This window comes from Chiloscyllium plagiosum, chromosome 16 (genome assembly GCF_004010195.1).
Source record: "Chiloscyllium plagiosum isolate BGI_BamShark_2017 chromosome 16, ASM401019v2, whole genome shotgun sequence".
NCBI classification, from domain to species: Eukaryota; Metazoa; Chordata; class Chondrichthyes; order Orectolobiformes; family Hemiscylliidae; genus Chiloscyllium; species Chiloscyllium plagiosum.
In genome coordinates, this window is record NC_057725.1 from 46,796,775 (window position 1) to 46,819,855 (window position 23,081).

The 23,081-nt window shown below is 38.8% G+C and overlaps 1 long non-coding RNA gene across 1 annotated transcript in view; it reads right to left on the bottom strand.

Moving 5' to 3' along the window:
• LOC122558052 overlaps positions 1 to 21,242 on the bottom strand; it is a 70,792-nt gene extending 49,550 nt beyond the window's left edge. Inside the window, exon 1 of the long non-coding RNA XR_006314026.1 lies at positions 20,931 to 21,242. This is a non-coding gene — a long non-coding RNA (uncharacterized LOC122558052). The remainder of the gene's footprint in view (positions 1 to 20,930) is intronic.
• Between the last annotated feature and the right edge of the window lie 1,839 nt (positions 21,243 to 23,081).

Sequence of the window (23,081 nt, forward strand, 5' to 3'; positions counted from 1 at the left end):
CTTTTTTTGCAATTTGACTTTCAAAGATTTATTGGGATTCTGAACAGAGATGACTGACAGTCAAAAGTATTTTTATCACTTTTGGGTATCAGATGTGGACTTGGGCACATGGGGAATGGTTAAACTTATCTATATTTGATATTATTAGACAGGTTTTCTAATTATACATTCAGGCTTTCTTGCTTGTGGTGGCTGATAACAATTGTCTGAAATTTAACTTGAGATGTGGAACTTATTATATTAATGTATAATAACAGGCTTCTCCATTTAAAAACCTTCTTTGGTGTTTAATACCTCGGACAATCATTTAGGCGTGTTGATCTGAAGATAATCATTTTTTACATTTAATGTCAAGGAGACTAAGTATACTTTTCTCATTCCAAAGGAAAGTTGCCTGTAACATCACAGTCAATACACATGTTTGTTGCCATTACCATTGGCTGCATAATTTAAACCAATGTAAGCATCACTAACACAAGGCTTTCCTTGCACTTTTAAGATTCACAGATTAAAATGCATTTTCTTTGGCAGTGCTAAATGAAGTATCCATATCAGAAATAAATCAGCACACAAAACTCTGCACTGCACAAAACCGTTATTGGTATGTCAAAAGAAAATCTCAGTAAGCATGGCTGATAATTTTTTTTGACACTTTTGTAGGTGCCACAAGCAAGTACATGCCAGATACTGTATTAAGAGTTTACTGTTGACTCTCTTCAAGGTTTATCACGAGAACATATATCTGAGTTGCATTATTTGTTTACTATTTCCTATGTGTATTTGCAAACCTGAGTTTCTGCTGCGTTTATCTCATTTCTTTTTTTTGTTTTTAGATCTTCAGCAGTTAGAATCATGGAATCATACAATCCCTACAGTATGGAAACAGGCCATTTGACCCAACAAGTCCATACTGACATTCCGAAGAGTAATCCACTTAGACCCATTCCCCTACCCTATTACTCTACATTTACCCCAACTCATGCACATAACCTACACATCCCTGAACACTATGGACAATTTAGCATGGCCAATTCACCCTAACCTGCACACTTTGGATTGTAGGAGGAATTGGAGCACCCAGAGGAAACCCACACAGACATGGGGAGAATGTGCAAACTCCACACTTTATTCTTTTTAACTAAGTTTAACACTTTTTAGGCATATCTTTACATATTTATATATTTATAAAGATATATATATATATATATGGACAAGATTAGATTCAAAGTAAACATCTACTTTATTCAAGCAGGTTTATTTAATCCTGGTTTAGCAAGAACATCTATTGCACTAGTGGAATTTTAAACATATTCTCCTGTGGTATTTTTAAAAATGAGATTGGTGATTTAATGTTATTTTTTTCATATCTCCATATGGTCTGGATTTCAACAGTCAAACCTCCTTCTATATTGGATCTTAAAATCAGACAGAAGAGTGAATAGAATAAGAAGTTAAAACTTGATTATTTAAATAGGAAGGCTATATCAGTGGTGATAAAACAGATATGTGACAATAGAGACTGATGAGAGAAGCAAGAGTCTGGAACTTGTACTCACTTTAAGTGTACATGCTTACTAGAATTAGTTTGAAAAGACCTTAGATTCCAGGAACTTTTCTTCTGTGAAGCAGTACACCCAAAATCTGCTTAGATATTTGGACAGGGCTGGATCAAAGTCCATATCTCATACATAAAAGCTGCAGTGATGCGTACCTTCATGAAGTAGGTAGTTATCTAACTGACAATAGTAACTCAATCCATAAACAACACTGAATAAGAAAACACTGCCCAAAATAAACACCAAATTTTCATTCACTAGGGTACAGAGGGAAATGGTAGATATGGACTAACTAGGGTCAGCTATCCTGCCTTCCGAATGAAAGGCTCTTGCCCGAAGTGATAATTTTCCTGCTCCTTGGATGCTGCCTGACCTGCTGTGCTTCTCCTGCACTACACTCTTGACTCAGCTATTCGTATCTAGTCCTTACAATTACATCCAATAGTGTAGCATCCCATGCTTCGTGTGCAACAGAGAAAGGTAGAGTTTAGTTGAGGGAGGGAGGATGATTATTCATCATCTACCTGAGCTCAGCTGAAATTTACAACTACAGTTGAGGCTGAAGACTACAACTGGACTGAAGCACAGCACAAGGATTTTTAGAAGGATTGTTTAAGCAGAGTGTGCATTGATGTATTATTGCAGAGATTCTAGACCAGCCAAACAGTCTGCCTTTAAGACAGTTACACAACCCCATGACGTGTGATACTCTGGTAAAAGAATTTCACTTTAAATCACCCTCTGTTAGTGCAATGGTGTTGGTGGGTGTGTTCAATCTGTCGGTGATGTGTTTGTAATGTAACAATAACAATCAACACAGAACTAGATTGTAAGTCTGAGATATCATTGTGTAAATAGTTGGTATTGCTTCAAGGCATCACTCTCAACAAGAACACAATCTTTCTGATGTAAGTTATGTGAGATAATCGGGGAGAATTCAGATCAATGCACACTGGCAATGGTGTTCGATCCAAGAAATCACATCATGGTAGTGTCAAATAGGCACCAGTATATGGTGGCATCTATTAAAAGGTGATAGCAGCTTTGTGAAAATGTATTTTTCTTTGCATTATTTACTCACCATGTACCTGAACTCCGAGCTATAACTTACAACTAGAACCAATTTAAAGACTACAACTAAAGAACAGCAAACATAATGGAAGAACAGTTATAAGTGTTTGTACTGTCTCTCTGAAAAAAATGAGAGGTCACACTGTATCTGGTTTTAAACATGATGGCTTTTAAGAATGACAGGATACCGCTCATTTGGCAAAAATGAACCTCAAATAAACTACAGCCCAAAATGCTGGGAAAAACCATTATATTACCTGTGCATAACTAATGGTTGATTCCACGATTTTGTTTTCCTTGGAAAAATGTTCAAAAGTAGAAAAAAAGTTCTCAAGACATTGCTCTGGTACTATTTTAGATGAACACCATATACGAACACTGCTCAGTTATTTCTTTCAAAAGAACAAAATAGAAAATAAAAGAAGCAACTTTAAAAGCATTAACAAGGAGAGAAACATAAAAAAGATAACCTACCAAAAAAATCAATACTGACATTTTAAAATGCATAGAACTACTGAAGAAAGATGGAAAATATACATCTGACCATGGATTGACATTCCATTGACATTTTGAAAATAGTTCAGTTATTAAAAGAAAGAATTTTTTTTCTTTCCAAATCTGCAAATCAATGAAAAAGAATGGCAAACAGTTAAAATCCTGTTGCTTTGAGAAGCAAAGGATTGAGAAGAAGCAAATGCTCCAATATTTCAAATGATGACTGCAAACAAAAGTTTCTAGACTAATTTAAAGTTTGAGGTAACTTTAGGAGACATTGGCTTGAGTTCACATCATGCACACAATAGCCAGGTGAAAAAATTAACCAGTTCATAGGCAGGTATCAATACATAGTTACAGAATGTGATTTCATCAAAGCTGCCTTAGCTGAAAAGCTTGTGGAACTTATTGCTTATGGTCATTGTCTCAATATCCATTCCATTCTTTGGAAAAGCACATTTAAACAAACCAGTAGTTCATACATCAATACACTGCCAGAAGCAGAATATATGCTCAAAGAAATTGTTGTGGTCAAGCAACATCTTCAAATGCTTGACTCTATAACCCTTGGGGGAAGGGAAATTACGATGCTGTAAGGCAGGATTTGAGGAGCATACGTTGGGAGCATAGGCTGTCAGGGAAGGATGTGGTGGAAATGTGGAACTTTTTCAAAGAGCAGATACGACGTGTCCATGATATGTATGTACCTATCAGGCAGGAAAGAAATGGTCGTGTGAGGGAGCCTTGGTTGACGAGAGAGGTTGAATGTCTGGTAAAGAGGAAGAAGGAGGCTTACATAAGGTTGAGGAAACAGGATTCAGACAGAGCAGTGGAGGGATACAGGATAGCCAGAAGGGACCTGAAGAAAAGGATTAGGAGAGCTAAGAGAGGGCATGAAAAATCGTTGGCGCATAGGATCAAGGATAACCCCAAGGCATTTTATGCGCATGTGAGAAACCTGAGAATGACGAAAACACTTGAAATAGTCAGCATTTGTGGAGACAGAAACAGAATCAAAGTTGTAATTCAAAGCCTGTTCATCAGAAGAGGATAAAGGAAAAACTTAGCTGTAATGGTATCTATTAAGCAAGAAGCAGGTAAAAGGGGGTTGGAAGTAAAGAATCATAGTGATGGAGAGGAAATTCTATTTCATGTAAATAAAGGCCATTTCAACAAGACAACTGTAGACTAGCTTACTGGTGTAATCATTCAAAGCAAGACAGCAGCTTTAGAATAGAGAGAGAAAAAAATTACATTTCTTAAGTCACAAAAAAAAAGAAAAATACAATGTGATAATTGAAAGATCTTACTTGTTGATATGAACAACAATTCTGTTTTGTTATTACTCCTTTATTCCCTTATTTAGAATTATTTCTCTTCACTTATTTATCTGATGATTAATATACTTTCCTTATACTCCCTTCGTTAGGAGTTAAGCTTCCCTAATGAAGACGTTAGACTAGAAACATGTTCCCAGACATCCATCAATGCTGTTTCACAGCTAGACCTTGGGAATGTTTGGAAACTGGTTACAATGACTCAGTCAGGTTTTCCTCTCTTCCTTTCAAAATAAAATGCTGTGGCCACTCTGACGTATGTCCTTAAACTAGCTGACTGAGGTTGTGAATAATTTTGTGTGAAATTGCACATCCAAACTCAAAGCCTACCTGGGCATCCATCTACTTTTACAGTTATACAGTCATAGAGTCAGAGATGTACAGCAGAGAAACAGGACCTTCAGTCCAACTTGTCCATGCTGACCTGATATCCTAAATTAATCTAGTCCCATTTTCCAGCACTTGGCCCATATCCCTCCAAACCCTTCCTATTCATATACCCATCCAGATGCCTATTAAATGGTATAATTGTACCAGCCTCCACCACTTCCTCTGGCAGCTCATTCTGTACACATACCACCCTCTGTGTGAAAAAGTTGCTACTTAAGACCCTTTTAAATTTTTCCCCTCTGACTTTAAACCTATGCCCTCTAGTTCTGGACTCCCATACGCAGGGAAAAGACCTTGTCTATTCACTCTATCCATGCCCCTCATGATTTTATAAACCTTCATAGAGTGTTACAAGGGGACATAAATTTAAGGTGAAGGGTGGAAGGTATAGGGGAGATGTCAGGGGTGGGTTCTTTACCCAGAGAGTGGTGGGGGCATGGAATGCGCTGCCCGTGGGAGTGGTAGAGTCGGAATCATTAGTGACCTTTAAGCGGCATTTGGATAGGTACATGGATGGGTACTTAATCTAGGTTAGAAGTTCGGCACAACATCGTGGGCCGAAGGGCCTGTTCTGTGCTGTATTGTTCTATGTTCTATGTTCTATGTAAGTATTAGAGCTATCAACAGGGTCAGTAAAAATTCAAATTACGTGTGAAGTGTGGCTTGTCTTGCTGCCAAAACAACAGCATTTTGTGCTTTATGGACTTATTCTCTCCAAGAGGAAATTGGGCTAAAATGTGCAAGAAATACAATTGCCCAAAGAAAACTTCTCAAAGTACGGGGTGCACATGGGGAGTCTGAGGAGCAAGAGGCCATCTTCACTTCACTGTCATCATTTAAATTGAAATACCATCCACACCCAGGGAAGTGCACTGGCTGACCATGCAGATGGGAATGGATACAGATAGGAAGACACAGTTGATGCATAGACACTGGATCCTTCCCTTACAGCCAGATAAGTCCATGTGAACAAGTGAAAATCATAGGATCATAGGTATTTCATCAGCTCAGAATAGATTTCACACTACTGCTCAGCAATAGGACCAGAAAGCTTGCTGGTTTGAATACTGCCGGCACCCACTTTCAAGATGTTCCATTTACAATAAAGTATACAGCTAATATTGTATCACATTGGGAATGAGATGTTTTTGCCTGGAGGGGCTGGAGTAAAGTTGTCATTTGGATTTTTGACTCTGTTGCACAATAGCTTTCCTCTGGGCACTGGGCCCACTGACATTTTATTTGCTATAGTAACTATTCCAGAGACTTCAGTATTATTATAAATGTGGCATCCTTTTGTTCCTCAAACTGTGGAAAGCTGTAAGTTTATAAACATTGAAGTCTTAGGGGGAGGGTATACCACATGAATAATACCCTCCTAAAGATTAAGGCTATTAAATACACTCATTGCAAAATCCCAGCAATAAGCTTTAGCCTAGCCTCAGAGAAACACCTGCTCTGGCATCTTGTATTTTTTCTATTCCTCATTATGGTCATGTGTATGGCTTCTCTAACTGCAGTTACCTTCAAAATGCTTAGCGGCATGAATAAATTAGGGGCTGCTCAAACATAAATTATGTAAAACTCTTATATTGAAATACACACAGGAGATTTAACACAGAAACAGATTATTTGTTCCAACTGATCCACTTAGACTTTAACTTTGCATGCAAGCAAATAGTACTAATCATGTTTCTCTTTCCCAATTTTTCTTATCCTCTTCTTTTTCATCCACCTAGCCAATCTAATCAGATATATTGACATTATTCCTGCTTTGATGATTGCCTAAAAATGAATTGCTCAGCCTCACTCCCTGTAAAAGATGTTTCTCTTCATGGTCAGAGTATTGAGTACAGGAGTTGGGAGGTCATGTTGCAGCTGTACAGGACATTGGTTAGGCCACTGTTTGAATATTGCGTGCAATATTCCTATCGGAAGGATGTTGTGAAACTTGAAAGGGTTCAGAAAAGATTTACAAGGATTTTGCCAGGGTTGGTGGATCTAAGCTACAGGGAGAGGCTGAACAGGGTGGGGCTGTTTTCCCTGGAGCGTCGGAGGCTGAGGGGTGACCTTATAGAGGTTTACAAAATTATGAGGGGCATGGTTAGGATAAATAGACAAAGTCTTTTCCCTGGGGTTGGGGAGTCCAGAACTAGAGGGCATAGGTTTAGGATGAGAGGGCAAAGATATAAAAGAGACCTCAGGGGCAACTTTTTCACGCAGAGGGTGGTACGTGTATGGAATGAGCTGCCAGAGGATGTGGTGGAGGCTGGTACAATTGCAACATTTAAGTGGCATTTGGATGGGTATATGAATAGGAAGGGTTTGGAGGGATATGGACTGGGTGCTGGCTAGTGGGACTAGATTGGGTTGGAATATCTGGTTGGCATGGACAGGTTGGACCGAAGGGTCTGTTTCCATGCTGTACATCTCTATGAGTCTATGACTCTATGATGTTTTAGAGGGACATAGAAAGACAGAAAATAGAAAAATAGGCCTTTCAGCCCATTGAGTCTGCTCCTCCATTCAATGTGATCATGACTGATTCTCTATCTCAAATGGTATGCCCCCACTCTCTCCCCATGCTGTTAATGTCACAGAAATTTATATATTGCTTTTTAAAAATAACATCAGTATCTTGGTCTCCACAGCATTCTGTGGGAGAGATTGCATCAGCCTCTGAGGGAAGAAAAAGAGAAATGATCAATTGGTCCAGCCCTGTCGGAATTTTATACGTTTCAATGAGATCTCTCATTTTATCAAACTTCAGTTGATATTTACTGAGCTAACCTAATCTTCCCCATATGACAAACTTCCATGAAGGGATCAATCTCGTGAACATTTGCTGCACCCCCTACTTGACAAGTACATCCTTGCACATAGAACTTCAGGTTTGATCTTACCAAGCCCCTGTACAGTTGAAGTAAGACATCCATACTCTTGTACTCACATTATCTTGCATGAAAACAAACCTGTCACTTACCTTCCTAATTGCTAACTGTACCTTCACATTTGCTTTCAGTGACTGATGAAAAGGACAACCAGATGTCTTTGTACTTCATTATTTCCCAACTTTTAAGTAATAGTCTGCTATTTTGTTTTTTTTTTTACCAACATGAACTACTTCACACTTATCCACATCATTCAGTGTATTTTCCTACTCATGCAACTTGTCCAAATTGCTTTGAAGTTTCTTTCCATACTGTTTTACACTCAGAATCCTACCTAGTTTTGGATGTCAGCAAACTTGGAAATATTACACTTTATTTCCACACTGAGATCATTGATATGTCCTGTGATATATCTTGTAACTTGTGTAGCTTTGTTGTTGAGTAGCAATACATTTACAAATGTGCACTAGTATTTGGAGTGAAATACTAGCCATGCTACTTACGTGCTCTGAGAAGCATTTCTTTTCAATTCTCTTCCTACTTCATGCACTGTGAAGGTCAATTCCTGGTTGGCAGCACTTGACCTGGTGTATGGCTGAACTTTAAAAAGAGCAGCAGTACCAGGAACCCAGGACAACAGTGACATCTGTGAAGGGAAGGGGAGAATGAAGGCTTACCCATCATTGGAGTTGACTGAAGCTGATCTTTGAACATTCAGCTGGATCCTCCTTGGACTTGTAGTTTGACAGTTTGACAATTTCAGTAAGGCATTTGATAAGGTTCCCCATGATAAGCCAGTGCACAAAATACGGAGGCATGGGATTGAGGGTAATTTAGCAGTTTCATCAGAAATTGGTTAGCTGAAAGAAGAGAGATGGTGGTGGTTGATGGGAAATATTCATCCTGGAGTTCAGTTACTAGTGGGGTACTGCAAGGATCTATTATGGGTCCACTGGTGTTTGTCATTTTTATGAATGACCTGGATGAGGGCAGAGAAGGATGGGTTAGTAAATTTGTGGATGACACTAAGGTCAGTAGAGTTGTGGATAGTGAAAAGGATGTTGTAGGTTACAGAAAGGCATAGATAAGCTGCAGAGCTGGACTGAGAGGTGGTAAATGGAGTTTAATGCAGTAAGGCATGAGATGATTCACTTTGGAAGGAGTAACAGGAATACAGATTACTGGGCTAAAGGTAAGATTCTTTATCATGTAGATGAGCAGAGACATCTCGGTGTCCAAGTACATAGATCCTTGAAAGTTGCCACCCTGGTTGATAGGGTTGTTAAGAAGGCATATTGTGTGTTTGCTTTTATTGATGGAGGGATTGAGTTTCAGAACCATGAGATCATGCTTCAACTGTACAAAACTCTGGTGTGGCCACATTGCTTACAATTCTAGTCACCGCATTATAGGAAGTATGTGGAAGCTTTGAAAAGGGTTCAGAGGAGATTTATTAGGATTTTGCTTGGTATGGAGGGGAAGGTCTTATGAGGAAATGCTGAGGAATTTGAGGCAGTTTTTGTTAGGGAGAAGAAGGTTGAGACGTGGCTTAATTGGGGCATATAAGATAATCAGAGGTTTAGATGGGAAGGACAGTGAGAGTCTTTTTCCTTGGAGGGCGATGGCTAGGAAAAGGGGACATAGCTTTAAATTGAGGGGTGATAAATGTAGAACAGATGTCAGAAGTAGTTTCTTTACGCAGAGAGTAGTAGGTGTGTGGAACACACTGTCTGCAACAGTAATAGACTCGCCAACTTTAGGGGCATTTAAATGGTCATTGGATAGGCATACAAACAAAATAGTGTAATAGTGTAAGCTAGATGTTTTTTTAGATTGGTTGCACAGGTTGGCGCAACATCGAGGGCCAAAGAGCCTGTACCACGCTGTAATGTTCTATGAAGGCTGCAGCATACACATAAGCAACATGGCTGACACGTCACCACAAATACGTGAATTGGGCAGCTGTGAGCAGTTGTGCTGAAGAAGCATGCTCTGGGATGTTCATAACTGTTGTCCAGAATGAAGGCTTGGGTGAAGAAGCAGTGAATTGCAGTCACCTGGTACACGCTCTGACTGTCGTGTCAGGAATACTTATCGTCTACTTTCTATCCAGCAGATGGGAGAATTGGAAACTGCATATTGATGAAGTAGGATTATGTAATAGTGATGTGTTAATGCATACACATGGATATGAATAGGCTTGTCACGGCTCACTGACAAGATTCTTGTCTTATCGTACAAACCTTGGTTTGAGAATCGGACCATTTTCTCTCACTGTCAATAATCTCATTCCTGAGGATTTCACCCTATTTTCCTAGCTGAATCATGATTGCCCACATCACTCAGGGCAGGGAGGTTCCACCTTCAGAGACTGCATTTGGAACAAACAGTCTGTCACAACCTCTGAAAGAACATTGAATACCTTTGGGGAGATTAGTGAAACCACTTGAGATACTCACCCCATAAAGAACACAGATTTTCAGGGGTGGAAAGGTGCAGTGGAGAAGGATGTGTAAATAGCTTAGACAGTATAGGTGTGTAAAGACTTGCTGGAGGTGAGGAGGGAAGTGAAGTTGCTGTGTAAAGGGTTAACTGTACCTGTATTCTAGTAATAGTTTCTGAACATATGTGTAAGGAGCTAACTCATGATGAACTCAGATCACTTGGGACAGAGAACTAATGGAAGAAAGTACTAGCAAAGTCTTACTCTATCAATCCTATGCAGGTGGTGATAGAAAATTAATGTTAATGTTTGTGTAAACCTCAGACTTAGCTCACACATGTCTCAAACTCATTGAAGCTTCTAATGATACTCCTAAAATTTCACTCGATGTGAGAACTCTTACAGAAACATTAATACTATTCCAATGATTGTGGCTGGAATTATATTTTCACATTTTCTCATGAGATATTTCAAACAAATCAAAACAAAACTGCTTTTTTTTTATTGTCTTCAGCACCCATTTTTATCCATTATCAAAGAGAGGCTTTCATCTCCGAATTGACTTGGTTACAGTCCACAACCCAAAGATAAAAATGATACTCCATATGCATTCCAATCCATAAATCAATCCATATTTGTCATCATCTCACATTTACTGCCAACATTACTCCAATATGAATTTACAGAGCAGTAAATTAATGCAGAATGTAAATTTCAGCAGCAGCTATTTACATCTTTTGCCCTCAGGATATGGGAAATGCTGGAAATGCTGAATTTATTGTCATCCTTAATTGTCCTGAGCAGGTGATAGTGGGCCTGTACTGTAAATTTTGTAATGATGCTGTCAGTTTTGAAACAGTGATACTGCTGCTTTGTAGAAATTTCCTGGATGTTAACCTAAAGATGTTGAAGGAACAGCAAAATACGTGTATGAATTAGAGAGCAATATTGTGACAATGATCTTGATTCTTTGACTTTCATGGTGATAAAAAATGTAAGACCAGTGATGTGTTAAAGCACCTTGGCACATTGTACCCAGTGTGTTCAAGGTGAGGACAGTAAATATCGAGTGCAGTACAAAGGTTACTGATCAAGTAGTCTACCCTTGCTTGGAAAGTGCTAAATGTTTTGGATCTTGTGACCTACAACCATCAATGCGTATTCCATTACATTTATGACTTCAGTTATTGTAAAAGAATCAATGCAGTGCAGGCAGAGAACAAATTGTGACAAGTTGTTCAGTCTCTGCCCTGTGTTGTGACCAAGTTGAAGCTGTGACTGTCCAGTTCTAGCAATCTTTAATGTGCAGATGTTGGAGGGAACCAACCTAACAGCAAATGGTAACCATTCACCTATGCCTTCTGGTTGATTATACGGTCACACAACACAGACTTGGCACCTTTAGATTAGATCTCTGTGAACTAAATATCACTGGTCTGTGGATTACTTTGATTTCCATGAAACACAACTCTGCTGCCCCTGCTTTGATCTTGATGGGTGTTTTGAATACACTCTAATGGAAGAACAAGCAAAGATCCAACCATATTCCATCTGCAATGATGTTGAAAGCCACTTGTTAAACTGCTAACTGTGCACTTAATGAGGTAAAGTCTGCAAATCTCTGTGCTTGCTACTGTGTATTGTACATACCACTGGTAGTTCATTTTCTAATTTGCTCGGCTGAATGTGTGAGAAGCTCAGTAGAACCTGTAATTGCTCAACCTTCAAAAACATGCTTTCTGCCTTTTTGAGAATAATGGGCTGTTACCTATATCAAGCTATACTTTGTAAGGGACTCCCTAATTCTTAGCTGATGAGTCACATTACTATTCCTAAATTGCACATTCTTGGAATAGTCCGTTCACACATATACACTTGGTTTGTATCGAGATTTCATTCTGACATTTGTGATTATTATGAAGTTGAAGGCATTTACTGTACCTTTAAGAGAGAGTGAAAGCTGTTTTGCACTGAGAGCTTACAACCACCTGTCATATGACTAACTAGCAGTCCCAGAGTGTACTGGAAAATTGGTTGTGAAATAGATACTTGAGTTGGTTGCTGTTTTGACAACAATTCAAATTTAACCAATCAGTTTAAATTATGCACCAGCATATAAAACCCAAATGAGTTTTAATTTATTATTTTGCCAACATCAAACCAATGAGATGACCTGATGTTGAGGGTATAAAAAAGGCAGGCAGTTTCAAAGTCACACGGACTAACTGCCATTTAAAATACTCTCAAAGGTACCTTTTCATATGAAATATCTTCACAGCAAAAAGAAAGAAAATGGCCCAGGGAGATCTTTAGCTGGAAGAAGAAAGACACTGGAGATGACAGTGGATATATGGTTTTGAAATTAAGTTCATGTAATTTTAACAAGTGTTTCATCAGAACTGCAGAACTGCATATTGTTATAAAGATGGAGGCAAGTAATAAACAGTTAAGAGAAAGGGGCCTTAAAGTTGTGAATAGTCATTGTTTAATTTTCACATTTAGCATTAAGGAATAAATTGATATTATTTTCTTTAAGTAGTGGAATTTGGGAGTTCTCTGCCACTCATATTTTAACATATTATGAGGTGAGGTGAGTTTTTCTGGGTGTTTGGCTTAAATAACAGAAGAGTTCACCACCGTGTCGTAACATGATCTTACAAAAACTGATGCTCCACATTGAAATTACCTTGAAAATGTTCACTATTTTGTACTACAAGTAGTAAAGAAAAAGCAACGGAGCATATAAGTATTCATAAATTAGAAGATAAATATACATGAGAGAAGCCATTTAGCCCATGACAGTTAATCTGTTTGGAAAGAAATATACGTCTTAGCTCATACCACCCAGCTAGCGTGTGACTCTAATACCAACATTTTCTTGAGTGTTCTCCTGAATGGCCACTATCATTTTGGTGGAAGGTCACTGAAAGTCCTGGTTAGGTCTGGAATCCTTGTATCAATTAATTGCAGTAATGGCTGCTAACTGGGAGTGGCATGGGGAAACTTCCATTGGAAGTGTTCTTATCAGCTACTCAAGTCATCCATCTTTAAAGTTCTTGGACCATTAAGATACAATGGTGGCTCAGTGGTTAGCACTGCTGCCTCACATCATCAGGGACCCAGGTTTGATTCCCGCTTCGGGTGACTATCTGTTTGGAGTTTGCACATTCTCCCTGTGTCTGTGTGGGTTTCCTCTGGATGCTCTGGTTTCCTCCCACAATCCAAAGATGTGCAGGTTACGTGAATTGGCCATGCTAAATTGTCCATAGTATTAGGTGCATTAGTCAGGGGTAAATATGGGGTAGGGGAATGGGTCTGGGTGGGATACTCTTCAGAGGGTCAATGTGAACTTGTTGGACTGAAGGGCCTGTTCCCACACTGTAGAGAATCTAATCTAAAAAACAGTGCAGGAAATGATTAAGGGAAAATGGAAAACTTAAATAGAACTTTTAATGCACAGGGATGATATAAATGTGTGTCTTTGTACAAGAAGCATCTTTCAACTGACAGTAGTCTGTTGCTCAATCATCTTCAGGTTACTCTTGCTGCTTCATTTGGTGACTTCTTTAATACCACTGGAACATTTCTACCTGTAGAATTCACCATACTGTTCAAGATCCTCCACCTTTTATTGCCGGATATAGCCCGATTGTTCCAGGAAACAGAAACACAACCTTGGGTTGCCTTGGAATGGCTTTTGTTTGCTGCATAGTACTAGTTTTAATAAAGCTAGTCTGGATTCTTGAGAAAACACTCTGATGTGCTTGTTAGTCTTAATCTTCCACAGCACACCAAATTTCTTCCCCACATAATGCTGGCATTGTGGATTTCTTCAATATGAACAGTTCCTACCAAGTGAGCATCCACCTGCATTTAACTGTGTTGTTAGTCACAACTAAGTAGAACATTGAGAAAGTGGAATCTTTTCACATTGACATAGTTTGAGGCATTGAGAATATTTGACCCTGTAGTTCTATAGTGACTGTCACTTTCTAAAAGTATAACATCTTACCATGGTATCACTGTTCATTTAGATGGAGTTGACATAGAACAATGCATCCTATGATTTGTTTCATGCTTGATTAATATTACTTATGTTTCAAGTGAAAAGCTGGAATAATACCATCGCATATAATTAAGCAGTAATCTTAACAGACACTGGCATCTTACAGCCTGCAGTACAGGAAAGTTGAGATGGCTTTCGTTGGGAATAAATCATCTGTAGGCATTACTGTTTTGATGAATAGTGATAGAGGCACCTTTATATAATCTGATGAGTCTGTACTATATGCCTCCTGTCCAGAGAATGATAGAAGAAGACACCGAAGAAGACCTTCCAGCCCATCAAGTCTACAACAGCTCTTTTGAAGAACAATCCAAGAATTGATTGGGGAAGGATCACTGGACCTGAAACATTAACTCTGATTTTTCTTCATGGATGCTGAGTATTTCCATCTATTTCTGCTTTTGAAGCCAGTTATTTGCCCTGGCTCTTGTTCTTTTCCCATATATATATGAATTTTTTTCTTAATGTATTTATTCAGTAGTCTTCAAAAGTTTCTACTGAACCCAGGTCCACCACCCTTGAAATGCAGTGCATTTCAATTCTAACCAGTTGTTGTAGAAAAATAGATTGTCCGCATGCTTTATGGCAATATCATAAATCAACTAAAATCTGTGCTGTCAGATTATTGGCTTTTCAAACACTGAAAACAGTTTCTCTTCTCAAAATCCTTACCATTTAAATACCTTTTATCAAATTGCTTTGAATCCTATGTCGTAATTACAACTGAAGTTTCTACTTGCCACTCCCCTAACCAGGCTATTCCAGTACAGTTGAAATACTGTCACCTACCCAACAATGTGGAAAATTACCCAGTGTGTCCAGCACACAAAAAACAGTACAAATCCAACCTGGTCAATTACTGCCCTATCAAACTATCCTTGATCATCAGTAAAGTGGTGGAAGATATTATCAACAGTACTGTCAAACAGCACCTGCTCAGTGACGGCCAGTTTGGGTTCCGCCAGGGCCACTCAGCTGCTGACCTTATTACAGAATTGGTCCAAACATGGACAAAAGAGCTGAATTCCAGAGGTAAGGTGACAGTGTCAGGCCTTGACATTAAGGATGCATTCAACCAATTGTGGCATCAAGGAGCCCTAGCAAAACTGGAATCAATGGGTATCAGGGGGCGAAATCTCCACTGGTTGGAGTCATACCTGGAACAAAGAACAATGTTTGTGGTTGTTGGAGGTCAGTCATCTCAACTCCAGGACATCTCTGCAGGAGTTCCTCAGGGTAGTGTCTTAAGGCCCAACCATTTACAACTGCTTCATTAATGACCTTCCCTCCATCATAAGGTCAGAAGTGGGAATGTTCACCAATGATTGCACAATGTTCAGCACCATTCACAACTCCTATATACTGAAGCAGTTCAAGATTTGGACAATACATAGGTTAGTACCAACAAGTGGCAAGTAACATTCATGTCTAACAAACACCAGGCATTGACCATTTCCAATAAAGGCAATCTAACTGCCACATAGTGGTGTGAAACACGGTGTCTGTAAGATCAGGTCAGGTGCTAGGAATACTATGGTGAGTAACTCACCTCTTGACTCTACAGAGTGTGTCCAATATTCACAAAGTACAAGTCAGGAGTATAATGGAATGCTCCCCACTTGCCTGGAGGAGTGCAACCCCAATAATACTCAAGAAGCTTGACAGCATCCAGGACAAAGCAGCCAACTTGATTAGCATCACATCCACAAGAATCTATTCTCTCTTTCACTGTTGCTCAGAAGCAGCAGTGTGTATGATCTACAAAATACACTGCAAACATTCACCAAAAATCCTTAGACAACAGCCTCCAAACCCAGTTTCCTTGCTATGTAAAAGGGCAAGGGCAGCAGATATATGGGAACACCACCACTTGTGAGATCCCCTCCAAGCCACTCACCATCCTGACTTGGAAATATATCACTGTTCCTTTACTGTTGCGGGGCCAAAATCCTAGAATTTTCTCCCCAATAATTTGTGGGTCAACCGACAGCACATGGATTGCGGCAGTTCAAAAAGGCAGCTCATCAACACCACCTTCCCAAGGGCAACTAGGGACAGGCAAAAAATGTTGGCCCAGCCAGTGATACCCATATCCCACAAATAAATGAAAAGAAATGTTTAGAGCTCTTATCCCTGATCCCTGGAACCACTCTATCAAATATTTTCAATACTCTCTCCAAGATCTTCACCTTCTCCCTAATGTGCGGTTCCGAGGCAGCATTTGCAACATGGATAAGTGGGTGGGATTAGGTGTCTACATGGGGGTGTCTACATGGACCAGAAGTGAAACTGCTGTGCAGCCAATTATTACGAACTAACCTCTGGATGCTATAGGTACATCAATGAAGCTTTGAAGTTTTGGATTTAGATAGCTTCGCAGGTTTATCTGTGGTGGGCCTCAAAATCCAGTGACTTCCTCAAGGAGAAGGCAGCCTTGAAAAGCGTTCTTCCTGATACAAAAGCAGTAGTAATATATTGATAATTTCATTACCCTCAACATCTCTATTCTTGTGTTCAGGAATCAGAACAGTCCTTGGAATTGGGCCTCACCTTAAGTTGGTATAACAGCCCACTCCAGCTTAGACATTGCCTGTCAATCACTGTGATCAGGCCACTCCACCCTATGATCACTGAGTTCCCACCTCCACTCCCAATCTCTCGATAACCCACTTGAATTAGTTCCCGATACCAAATCACGCTGTGTCACACTCTGCCCAATGATCTCTACCCAATGGAACAATAAATGTATTTGCCCTGGCCTGCAGCCTTGTCTGCAGAGCTCTCCACAGAGAAAACGATCAAACCTGTCAATCAGGCTTGAACTAGTGGAACTTATGTTTTGGTCTGAGGTGGTTTAATGATGAACTTGTCAGTATTTCTGGATCTATGACATTTTAGGAAAACGTATGACAGGAATAGATCTTGAATTTGTAATGGGAATTCATTTTCATTGGGAAAGTTTTGAGGACAGAGTAAATATCAAAAAGCATTGATCTGTTTTCAGTTAGAAGGATCAGGAATGATTTATTTTTTGTTTTAAGGTAACAACCATAGCTTGGAAAGCTTTTCATTTCAGTTTGCAGGTGTCCTATACTTTCGTTTGAAAGCTTCAGACCAAAAGTGTTTAATTAGAACCATGAAGGGGCTATTCAAAGCTGAAAAGGTTCAGCTCAGTTGTGTGAATACTCAAGAAAGAGACCATCAGACTCTCAAATCTGGGAATTAAAGCAATTATAAGTCAAATCAAGTGTGTTAGAGAAGGGAATTGGACGGCAACAGGATGGTGTTGGGATAAATGTAATACTTATCTTTGTTAGTGTTGAACTCTTAAAATTGTGTTGAATATAAATAGTTTGATTTATTCACTTTATATTCTTTTCTTTGGTGTAGTAAACTTCTGATTTGTTGTTAAAACAGCTCATGGAACATAGAATATAGAATAATACCATGTAGTACAGGCCCTTTGGCCCTTGATGTTGCACCGACCTGTGCAACTAAGCTGAAGTCCACCCAACCTACATTATTCCATTATCATCCATATATTTATCCAATGACCATTTAAATGCCCTTAAAGTTGGCGAGTCTACTACTGTTGCAGGCAGGACATTCCGCATCCTTACTACTCTCTGAGTAAAGAACCTATTTGACATCTGCCCTGTATTTATCCCCCCTCAGTTTAAAGCTATGTCCCCTCATACCAGCCATCACCATCCGAGGAAAAAGGCTCTCACTGTCCACCTTGTCTAATCCTCTGATCAAGCTCTGTAAAATTGTGTGCTTTTGTTTTATCAGATAAACAACAAAAAATATGATCCATCGAATATAGAACTGGAGGCTGGCTTGTACAGTGATAACATCAGCTGAGGTCACAATGATTAATGTTGCAGACAATCCGGAGGTTATTTGGAAATTGCACTGAATGGGAGGATAATGGCTACTGTTCACACTGGCACCCTTGCTTTACCCATGGGTTAACTTAAGCCTTAATAAAATTTAATTAAATTAAACTCAATATTATGTTCTGAAGTTCTTATACTGGAATATGTATTAACGTGGACTCATTTAGAAAAAAGAAATGAGAAGGAAACAATTGTTCTGTGATTTTAAAGCGACACTAGAGATATACACCATGATAATCTGAGCTAAATGAGATATGGATTACTTCTGCTAATTCAAAGATTTTTTGTTTGAAAAACCAAATAATTCAGTAATTAATATTATGCAGTTTTAATAAAACAGGAATATTGGATTTGACAAAAGTAATAATGAGTAATTTAAATTCACTGAGTTGTAGTTTGAGGAATAGGTTGGACAAAATGATAGAATGAGAACAAAAGAAACTCCTGGAATTCAGTGCTAGTAAGTGTGAATATTTTGCTATGTTGTGATATTAACAATAAAAGTAATAATTATACTTGTGATGGGGCATGCTGAATAATACAGGTATGCAGAGAAATCGGCACCTCAAATGGATGTGATAACCCCTACAATGTCCATGGGAAATCATCCCTATGGAGCTCTTTGAGTATAAGTTCTCTTGCTTACAGGTAATGGCCTGGCCAACTGGAACTCATTACCTGAGCCCTTTGTAAGGCAGAACCAGTCCCTAACACTGGACCAAGAGACCCAGGTTCAAGCCCCACCGGCTCCAGAGGTGTGTAATTACATCTCTGAACAGGGTTAATTACAAAAATAGGTTAAAAAAAAAAAACAGACCTAGGAAGAAAGAAAATAGAACAGATGCGGGTGGGCTTTTGTGTTGCAGTATTACAGTCCCTACTTCTGAATCAGGAGGCTTAGGTTCAAGTCCTAGCTGTTGCATAGGTGTGTAATAACATCCCTTAACAGGTTGATTTTTAAAAAAATAAAAGAAACAGGCCCAGAGAGGGGTGTAGATCATTGGCAAATAATTGGACTGTACATCATGAGGTCCCCAGTTGAAATCTGAGAGAAATTTTACTGAAGATGTAACAATTTAAAGTCTGCCTTTTATTATGGTTAATGGTTTTAAAAAATCACCGTGATTTGGGGTGGGAAAGCCATTCAGGTGTGTGTGATAACACTTCTGGATATAAAAAAAGAACAAAAACAAAAGCAGACCCAGTGATTGGTTTGGAGACCTCTCTGATCTGGGTTGGGACTAGCATATATATTTTATGAGTAGTAGCTCTAGATCGGTGTTCAACAATAAATGACCTTCCTTTCCTGTCAGGCTTCCCGAATTATTACAATAATTTAGTTAAAATGGACTATTTGACTTCACAGCCCAAAATTTGAAGTGTAATTAAAATCTCCAGAAGAGCTACACTTGAGCTATTGTGTGCTGTTTTTCATTCCAGACATTAGAAAAATGTTTAACAAATGGACGGATAATTTCATTAAAACAGAAAAATGTTGGACTGATTTGAGAGAAGTTTGATAAAAGTGATGAATGGTTGACAAGTGGACAGACAGTCTACAAGTGATTTTTGATTTTGGCTCAACAATGAACATGAAGGTCATATCCACTAAATACACTTGATCAAAACTAATGTCCTTGACCATTATTTTTAAGTTTGGGTCCCAGGTGATGTCAAACAGCAAGCTGTGCATGCTAATTGAACAGATTCTGCTAAGAACTGGTCAGTAGATAGTCTTCTGAATGAGCCTGCAGCTTTTAGAAACAGCCCACTGTCCTCACTGGATAGCAATAATGGAAGGGAACAATTGAGTGATTTTCTTCCTCTAAGATTGTGCCTGTGGACATGCTGTTGTTGTCATGGTCAGAACTTACAGATACCCCCAAACTGTGATGATTTTCTAAAGGATATAAGATCCTATCCGGTAAATGAGACACTATTCACACTCCTAAATGAATGTAAAAGACCCACAGCAGTAGTTTAAAGAAAAGCATGGAAGTCATGTTTGCAAGCTATCAACATTACAAAGTACTTAGTTTGATTTGATTTATTGTTTTGCCACATGTACTGATGTACAGTGAAAAGTGTTGTTTTGTATGCTCTAAAGGCAGATTGTACCACGTGAAGTGGCCCAGGTAGCAAAACAGAATGCATAATACAGTGTCACAGCTGCAGACAAGGTGCAGACAGAGAGAGAAAAAGATCAACATTACCTTTTGAGAGATCCATTCAAAAGTCTGATAACAGCGAGGAAGAAGCTGTTCTTGAATCTATTCATCTGTGTATTCAAACATTTATATCGTCTGCCCAATGGAAGAGGGTGGAAGATATGATTGGTTCTGTAGGGCTTCCTTATTTAGTGGGTTTATTTACAATTAATACTAATGCATATTGAGCAGAGTAATCTCTAAGTACATATTTAGCCTGAGATGCTGCAATGCAGAATGACTGTGGCCTCTTGTCACATGATACCATCATGTGCCTAACTGCATATTGAACTCTTCAAACAATACCATTCTTCAAATAATACAACAACCCCTTTCTTCCTCCATACTAAAAGTGAAAGTATATACAATAGGGTGATTACAGGATTAGGGGAATGTGAAGACTGCAGATGCTGGAGATCAGAGTCAAGAATGTGGTGCTGGAAATGCACAGCCGGTCAGGCAGCATCCGAGGAGCAGGAGAATCAATGATTCGGACAAGAGCCCTTCGTAATGAATGAGCTGATAACAAGATTAGTTACACAGACATAATAACTGTAAAATTTACTAATACAGACCTGTCCAGCTTGGAGATATTCACAGTTTATGAAAAAAAAATGTTTTACTTTCTATCCTGTGAGAAGTTGTGGTTTGCTGTTGTATCCTTTTTGCTGCTTCTCCCTTTAGTCTTCAAGCCCGTACCATCATCATCCTTCTGTTTTGTTTCATAAAAAGACAATCAGTGCTGCTCTCCATATAGTGATTCTCGTGATGTCTACGTGTGTCCATGACAAATGAGGCACATGACATCTGTTTACTTGAAGATCTCTTGTGGATTTACTTATAGCTAAAATTAAAACAAGCTAAAGCATACAGTACAGAGTAATCTCGAGCTGCATCCTTGGCCAATACAAAGTGACAATGGCATCTGCTCATATGATAATATCTTGGCCTTGGATCATCTGCACATTGACATCTTAAAACATCACCATTCTTAAAGGGGATAATATTACAAATTATCACTTTAACAGTGAGTAATTGGAGAGGTTTGAGTTAATTATGAACCAGCACGGATTTCTAAATAGTAAATTCTGAGACAGCGCTGTGGCTTAATCATCATTTTTTCCAGTTGTTCTTCCTTTGTTGAACCAGGCTGTACTCCTTGGATATTTGAAAATGAAATTGGGAAAGGATAAGTTTACGAGTGGTGCAGGGTGAAATTGAAAGTGGTTGCACCATTTGCAGACTATAAATCAGAAAAGAAATTAGGATGTGATAAAGAACATGAACGATAAAACATCATCATTGTGAATGGTTTTATACTCGCTGCTGGCCACAATCTCATACCCATTTCTTGAACATTGTGACATTTTTCTCTGTTTCCCAGATTATAGTCATTTCCTGTTCAACTATCAATACCTGCTTCCTTCAAAGTGCACTCTGCACTCGCCCACTTTCAGAGGGGTAGAGCTCTCATGATTTTAGCATATTAGAATTTTGAGTCTTCTGTTGGGAAGTGGAAGTGAGAAGGCAGCACAAGGTTGGTACATTACCTCCATTATACATCACAACATTGCAATCCCCAGGCCCATTTACAGATTTAATCAAATTTTGCCCATCCATCAAGCCATTGTATTGGATTATAATGAATCATGCCTTATACCACAGCTAAGGATAAATAGGAACACTGTATATAGCTGGACCTCAAAAGATTAAGGAACTGACTGTCCTAATATTGAGTTTGAAGTTAATCAAAATGAGACTTGCATGTAATTGTCTGTTACAGGACAGACTAGAGGTCTGTGTCTAAAAGATGTGAATGTTCTGACATTTATGTCACACATTCAAAATGTAACTAGATCTGAGAATAGTAAGAAAAAGGAGGTGTGTAATGCTGGAAACTTGAAACAAAATCAGAAAAATGTTAAACTTTTGTGTTTTTTTCCCATAGTTGCTGTTGCAACATTTTCTATTTTGTTTCTGCATACAAAACTGAAGATCCATTACTATCGCATCAGGAATATAGATAGTGAATCTGTTCTCAAACTTTCTTTTCCTGATGCAACCATATTTTAAAGCCTTAGACTTTGTGTTCCCAAAGTGAAAATTAGGTCAGGGTGCAAGAGGGGTGCGGGATGCGTATAAGCATTGCTGAGTAGAATGGGAGTTGTTGACTGAGGAGAGATTCTCCACAGTATAACCAGACAGGATTTTAATGTGTTGTTTAGTTTTATGAATGTACTAGGGTCCTGCTTATTTATACTAGAGGATTCAGACCTTAGATTAATGTAATAGGATACACATTATTGATGCAATAGGTCATTGATAAATGAAAATGTATACATATTGTTAATGTAGTTGGACTCTGATTATTAATTTAATAGTGTCCTCATTATTGATGTAATAGGACTGACTATTATAAATAATTCTGATTATTAATGTATTAGCATCCTGATTATTGAAGCAATAGGCAACTCATTTTTAATGCATGGGTTGAATTTTACATTTTCTTTGGCTGTCAGTTTCATCGAGTTTCACGGAGGGTTTCTCTCTGCAAGGCCAAGCGAGGTCTGTCCTGTTTCTTACCAAACTGTCCTCATTAATTATCTACCTAACCTCTGTGATACCCTTCTCATCTGATTTTCTTCCTATCTGACCACTCACTGTTCCCGGAACAACTCACCACTCACTGGAAAGCCACTGAAAGTCCATTATCCCTGGGTCTGTGC